This window comes from Clinocottus analis, unplaced genomic scaffold (assembly GCF_023055335.1).
Source record: "Clinocottus analis isolate CAN_PGR_092001 unplaced genomic scaffold, fCliAna1.0.p SCAF_21, whole genome shotgun sequence".
NCBI lineage: Eukaryota > Metazoa > Chordata > Actinopteri > Perciformes > Cottidae > Clinocottus > Clinocottus analis.
This window is the reverse complement of record NW_027175943.1, coordinates 2,938,474-2,945,199: the sequence shown is the minus strand read 5'-3', so window position 1 is coordinate 2,945,199 and position 6,726 is coordinate 2,938,474.

The window sequence follows — 6,726 nt, the reverse complement described above, 5'->3', positions numbered from 1 at the left end:
ACAATAAGCCGGATGCATTGTTTGTGCAGCGACACGTAACGATGACTAATAGGCAGTGTGTTTAAAGTCAATTCAAATGGCGGTTAAATGAAACTAAACCATATAATGACGTAGTTTATATGATCAGAAACATAAACTTCGGCTCAAGTTAATACGCGAGTAAAGATGTACAACAAATGAATATCTCACGCGTGTGTAGCGACTCTCACAGGTGCGTTTAAAGGATGCTTCAACATTTTGTGCGTGACTTGGATGAGAAGATGCCACATTCATGTCTGTCTTTGGTCTTTCTGTAACTCAAGGTAACAAAAAAAAGGCAAATGAAAGTCCATCTAGTTCAATAAAAATAACTACGGTTACCATCTTTTTGCCTCTTTCGGCCACATTGCCACGAGGTAGCTGTATTTTAAACTAAACTTTAAGTCTTAAAAGGACGAGACGGTCACTGTTCCTCAGCTAGAGGTTCTGTATGCGTTCCCTTTACTCTTACACAGATGATTATATCGTATTTCAAGAAGATATTTAAAGATTTTCATAGGAAAAGCCAATATTTGCCTTTAGCTTCTAATCACAGCAGAGATATTTAGAGGAACTACTAAGATGGGGGAAGTTAAGTCATTTTGTCTCTACTGTGGATGAAAAGTATGTTGTATGAGCCGGCTAGAGGTGTAAATATACAAATAATATATTAGAAGAGAGTAGAGCAGAATAATATATATTGACCTGCAGTGTGTGTGTCAGACTCCCGCTGTATGTTAGTCACCTTTCTAACTTAAGGCTAATTTAAACTAATCTGAATCTATTCTCCGTCTCTCTATGACACTAAAAGTACTTTGGATGTGGAAAAAAATCTATTTTGATCCATCGTATTGGACATTATGACATAGCCGTGTGAGAAAATTAGAAAAAGAGACGCTTGAACTTTTGTTTTTGTCACCGTTTTCATTTGTTGCACAGCGAAAATAACTGACCGTGAGGACAGGAAGCGAGGCCTCTGAGTATAAAAAAAACCGGATAGTTTTAGGTGAAAGTGAGAGGAGAGCATGTCAGAAAGCGATTACAGGACACGACCTTTAAAAAAAAAAGTGTACATAAAGTAGATCGACTGAACACGGCGCCGTTCCCTCCATGCACCAACACAATAACTAGCAAGACTGTTGAAAGTTAACTATAATAACTGCTATTTTGAACACTGTGTCTCCTTTACCCCCGCGAGTTAAAGCCTTAGCAGACTTTGTGTGTCGAGTCGACTCAAAACGGCTCTCAATTTTAAAGAGAGTGCTTTTATTCTGAAATTTGCTAAGGACTTCAGCGTCGGTGTGTGTACAGAATGTACTCCGTCTTTGTCGTGATAAAAACTGTAGGATTGAGGGGGGGAAAAAAACACACAAAAAAACATGAAACTCTCCTTTCCTTCCTCCTTTCCTTCCCTGTTTCCTCTCCGACCCGCTCCGCTCGACCCCAGTGCCAACGACCAAGACTTTTACGTCGATGGCAGATTCCGTCGATCTGTTTTTTTTTGTTTGTTGTTGTTGTTTTTTTGTATCGCTCACCTGTTTGCTGTAGTGTTGGACTGATTTTTATCCTATGCATTTACGCCTGTAGGGAAAACTCTGCACTGTAACGAATCCTCCCAACCAACCAAACCCCCTTCCTGTAAAGAAAACTGGACTCTTGGATTGGGACAAAGATCCCGATGTTCCTTGAGTAGAATCTGCAGTTTCAGGAAAGAAAATACCCAAATGTTCACTGTTTGAACCGGTTGCTTAGACCGACTACACAGTAGAACTCACACCCTACTGTGTTGCGGTAACGAGCGTCCAATAGTCCTTTAAAAATGCCTGCGATCGAGTGACAATGGTGGTCCGGTTTCTTTGCACTTTTGAAGGATTATTCCACCCTTAAATACTCTAACACTGCTTTACACGACGTACTTTGAAGGCTCATGAACTGGTCATGAAGATGCTCGGTCAAGGAGAATAGATCGGACCAATACTAGACCAATACCATCCCCAATCTGGAGGGTATCACCCCATTTCAAGCCTTTACAGGATTGACCACCTGCATAAATAAGGATATTCAGGCAAAGGGAACCTGCTTTCTGACTGTTAACCTCTTCCCATCCAGAGACACAGCGTATATGTCTCCATGAGCATCGGTCCTGTGAGTAACCCGTAAGCCCAACTAAGACTATCTTTAAAATGTAAACCACCAATTGATTGATTGCCATGAAGTTTGGCACACACACGTTCATGGTCGTCAGAGGGTTGACCCCCGATGACCTCCAAAGCCAAATGTAAAATATCTCAACAACCTTTGGATGGATTGCCATGAGAATTTGGTCTAATGATGTCATCGAGTGCTGTCCAAAGGTGACGTTAGCATGCCGATGTTAGCATTTAGCTCAATTATAACCCATTGTAACCCAGTAGAAAGGGCTTCTTTTCAGTTCTTTGTAGTTTTGCACCATTTTTTTTTATATTGAGAGAAATTTCCAAAGGTCATACCAAAAAACTGTAGAAAATGCAACGCCGTTCCTTCACTACATCCTGGTATACGCACTGACCTCTTCAGATCGATAATGTACAACAGTGTGGGAAGTATTTCCGGGTGGATTTTTTCCCTTCGCTCGGCCTGACCCCAAGCGAAGCGGTAGCTGCCCTCCTGTCGCTCGAACCTCGCGAACACAAAGCGGGACCGCGGCATCCGTCACCGAGCCGAACCGAGAGCTTGTCGTCGGGCGAAGGGAGGCAGTCGCACTTACTGCTATGACCTGTGGGTAACGGTCTTTCCCAGCATTCAAATTGGTCTCAAATGTTTGCCGCTCGCCAGTTTGGCGGCCGTACAAACCAGGTTTTTTTCTCTCCAGATCTCAGCATGCATTTCTATTATTGTACAAAAATATCAGCCAGGGAGGATTTGGGCAATTGTATTTTATTTTTATTCTTCTATTTTTCTTTGATGTGCTCTTTGAATAGCGACTTGTGAATTTAGATGTATGTGACCAAGTGACTTTTATTTATTTGTAATCTCTCTGATTTCCAGTAGGGTAGGCCATGGACTCAACAGTTATTAACAGTTGTGTGGTAGTTCGTCAGTAGTTTTGTCCATGCAATATCTGTAGAAAATCCAACTGTGCGGCGCTCTAGATGCTCGTGGTTAGCAGCGTATTTCTGTCTGCGTCGCAACGTGGCTGTGCCGCACCTTTCTCCATGTATCCGCTTTGTGTTTCCTACCCTTCTCAATTCAGCCCCCATCCATGTCACCGGGCGGATTACGTGTTTGGCGTCGCTTCGCTTTCTCTCGGTAGCCGATCGGCACGTATCAACATATCAGTCACAAAATGATGTCAAATTTGGATTTCCTTGTACCGAGATACATATCAACTTAGTAAATGCTGCGAACGTTTAAACTGACTAAAAAATATATATGTATTTATACCTGATTATAACCAATACATGAGTATAGATGAAGTAGGAAATGAAGAAGTGTTTAGCATGTAATGCTAACCGTCAATTAAAAGTCATTCAATCAAGAGTATCGTTTTCCCTTCAGGATAAGACTGCTTATTTTGTTTGTTTTTTCCCATTTTATTAGGTTGTAAATATGTATTTTGAATATACATCACTGTTTGTTTTGAGCTTGATTAATTTATTTAATGCCTATATATTGTTGTTTTTGTGTTTCCTGATTTTGTTTAACTAACTGGAAACAAAGGGGAGGAAAACGTGTTGCTTATCTAATGTTAAGCAGACCATGCATCACACATTTTATAATTAATTTTATTCATGTTTTGCTGTATCGGCTTTGGGTGATGATTTTACAAAAAAGAAAAAAAAAAGAAGTGATATTCATTTCATTGTGTTAACTGATGTGTAACATATTATGTTTTACCGTGTCGTATTTGATCAGATGTGTCGTGGTCACTGCTCGTGAAATGATTTTATTCAGAGAGTTTCCAAATCATGACAAAAGATAAAAGCAGTCACAAAGTCATAATCTGCCATTTTGTTCGTACGGGACATGTTGTCACTCGCACATTGCGCCGAGAGAAGGACATGTTGAAGTGTAACCCAAAGTCTTAAAATGTTGGGCCAGGTGTGAGTGGAAAGTTCAAGAAATGTTGACCCCGGATTTGTTTCATTCGCCGTATTTTGTCATTCTACTCTTTTAATAAAAATAAATAGATAACTCACTTAGTAATCGTAGTAAAAAAAGGACAATTGACAACCCTAATCTGAATAGGAAATCACTTCAGTGCTGTATAGAGCCACAACAATATTAAAGGGATTAATAAGTAATTATAAAAATAAATAGTCACATGAATATATTTTGTCAAATAATCAATTGAGCAATTTAGCCAATTAGCGTCTGTTAGCTAGAGTATTAGCTGTGTCACATTCTGATTCAACCAGCTGTCGGCTACATAAAGGCAGAACTTGCATAACCTGACACGCCACATAGTTTGTGTTGATGCCAATTGTGTTGGGAAACTATTTGAAAAAAAGGTCAGGTACTTTCAACAGATACTTGGCAGGTGACTGGATGAACCAGAGCCAGTCGGGAGAAGAGTTTCCATTTAGAAAAAACTCTGTGCCGTTCTTTGTTCTTCTTTCAAGAAAGAATAACTACGAATCTCATTGCGACATCTATGCTAACCTCTTACCTGCTACCTACCGAGCCAGAAAACTAGCTAGAAGAGCTAATGCAGCTTTAACAACCCATTCTAGCTTGTTAGCATTTAGGCTTGTCGCATGTGCAACGATGTTAAGCTAAATAACGGGCTAGTTAGCGTCCTGTTTTTTAGCTAGTTGAATCAGAATAGTTTGTTTGCGCTTCAGCTAACACAAGCTAACTGGCTATATTTACTATAATTATAGAGGTGTATGAAGCAAGCTAATGCAGCTTAACAACCCATTCTAGCTAGTTAGCTTCTAGCTACGTCACTTGTGTTAACCGTGTTAAGCTAAATAATAGGTTGGTGTCCTGTTTTTTAGCTAGTTGAATCAGAATAGTTTTTGTTTGCACTCCAGGTAACACAAGCTAACTGGCTATATTTACTATGATTAAAAAGATATGTGATTGTAAAAGTGTATTTTTTTTATTAAATCAAACTTGAATATGACAATAAGAAGGATTTGAAATCACATTTAATCATCATGAAGTCTTGAATTACATAAGTTAGTGGTTCTTTCATATATTTCTCCCAATGTTATACTATCTTGTGTTTATGTTAATGTTTGGTTTACCTACTCAATATTGAAGACATTATTTTTGTTGTTTTTTTTAAGTAAGGTGTCTGTGAATGGTGAAAGGGCGCAGTGATGGAGTGAAGAGGTAACTTTGAGTACCAGTGCTGGGTCGAGTAGTGTAAGTATCGAGAAGAATTGTTTGGGTTGCAGCCGTTTGGGGCGTGAGCAGAGAGAAATATGTAGGTTCAAACATCTATATGTGAACAAGGTGCCGCACCTCGGCATCTAAAGTCCGTATCATTTTGAATGTGGCAGGTCTTGCACAAGAATGCTGTGAAACGGTGGGACGTCGTAAATGATCATGACTTGTGTTCATGTTAGCGCGAAGCTGTGCACCGTTGTCTCACCACAAGTTTTCCTCGGTACCTTTTAACCTTCACGGGAACGGCGCGAGTCGCATTAAAATGGCCGTTCCTGAATATTGTGCGCACGATTTTTAACCACACCTACTTGCATTCCTCCAGAGCTGCACAGCAAAAGTATGTTTGTTTTTTTTTAAATTTTTATTGTGACCAATAAAGTTTACATTTCATGCACACAAAAATAAAAAAAAAGCAAGCTTTCCCATCATAGGTATAAAAAAAAAGTGCCAACTGGACGCTCGACGCGCTTGATGTATGTAGTTAATGATCTTTATTTAAGTTGGTCACATTGACGATTCTCCGTAATGCGTGCGGGGTGAGTGGTCGCTACGTGCTATTTTGAGGTCTGATCTATGTCTAGGCTGAAAAACATGACTTGGTTTAAGTTTTACAGGCATCTAACCATTTGACTCAGCATGAGAGGAGTCTTTGAGGCTGTTTATTGTTTTTTCCAGGTGTCAGACTGGACGTGAAAAGTCTCATAATGTCTTAGTGTTATACAAGTAGCAGATATTTCCCCATAATGCACCTGCAGAGTTTTGGACTGAAACTTCTCCTGGTTGACTGTTGACTCCGTCAGCTTGAAGAACAATCCTTTTGGATTCAAGTCACATGGCTTAGAGTCAGTCGGTGGAGATGTTTTCGCTCGTATTTTGCTTGTTATTTTGTGATGTGTTTCGTTTTGAAATAAGTGGCAGGCTCGTTTTTATATTCACTGTCAATCCAGTCTGTCGTGTTAGTCGAGGCGTATTGCTTGAGATTGGTTCGAGGAAAAGGAAAGTGAAACAGTTCTGTCTCCGCGACAAAGAAACTGGTTATGTCGGATGCTGCTGTGCTTAACAACGCATCGAAGGGCGTCATTACATCCATTTTGTGTTTTTTGCATACGGCTCATAACATCACCGTTTGAGGCCATGGGCTCAATGCTGTTAGAACATTCTGCTGAGGTTTTTCCTCTCATGGGGCAAGACGCACTTCAGGATTTATCTTGTAATGACTGCAACAAAATATGATATGAGGTATTATTACAAGCAAATACAAAGGTGTGGCTTTTTGTCATGATTTAAATGAGACTGAACTGAACTTATGCCATTGTCATTGTGCTAAAATGA